Source organism: Sceloporus undulatus, chromosome 2, assembly GCF_019175285.1.
Source record: "Sceloporus undulatus isolate JIND9_A2432 ecotype Alabama chromosome 2, SceUnd_v1.1, whole genome shotgun sequence".
Lineage (NCBI taxonomy): Eukaryota > Metazoa > Chordata > Lepidosauria > Squamata > Phrynosomatidae > Sceloporus > Sceloporus undulatus.
Window position 1 is genome coordinate 306,783,091 of NC_056523.1, and position 654 is coordinate 306,783,744.

The following is a 654-nucleotide window of genomic DNA, read 5'->3' on the forward strand; positions in this document are numbered from 1 at the left end:
TATATATTCTTGATTTTATTTGGTTTTTGTACAGCGCCATGTAAATCTACAGTGCTTTATAAATAAAGCTAATAATGTGCTTTGTTGTTGTTAGCTGCCTTCGCATCAATCTCAACCAATGGCGACCCAACTAATGAGACATCTCCAAGACCCCTTGTCTTCCACTGCAAAATCATACTCTTGATCTCTTTAATCGAGTCCATCCATCTAGCATGTGGTCTTTCTCTCTTTCTACTTTCCTCCACTTTGCCTCACTTCAATGTTTTTTCCAATGATTCCTGCCTTCTCGAGATGTATCCAAAGTACACCATCCTAAGTTTTGTCATCTCGGCTTCCAGGGATATTTCTAGCTTCATCTGCTCTATGACCCATTAGTTTGTCTTTTTGGCTGTCCATGGAATCATAAGCACTCTTCTCCAGCACCACATCTCAAATGAATTGATCTTCTTCTTTAACTGTCCAGCTCTCACATCCATACATGGTGATACAATGGCTTGTATGAGTCTAACTTTTGTGCTCAATTGTATATCTTTGCATTTTAAGATCTTTTCTAGTTGTTTCATAGCTGCTCTTCCAACTCTTAACCTTCTTCTGTGCTGCTACATCACTAAATTATGGAATCTGCTGCCATTAGAGGTGATGATGGTTACCAAT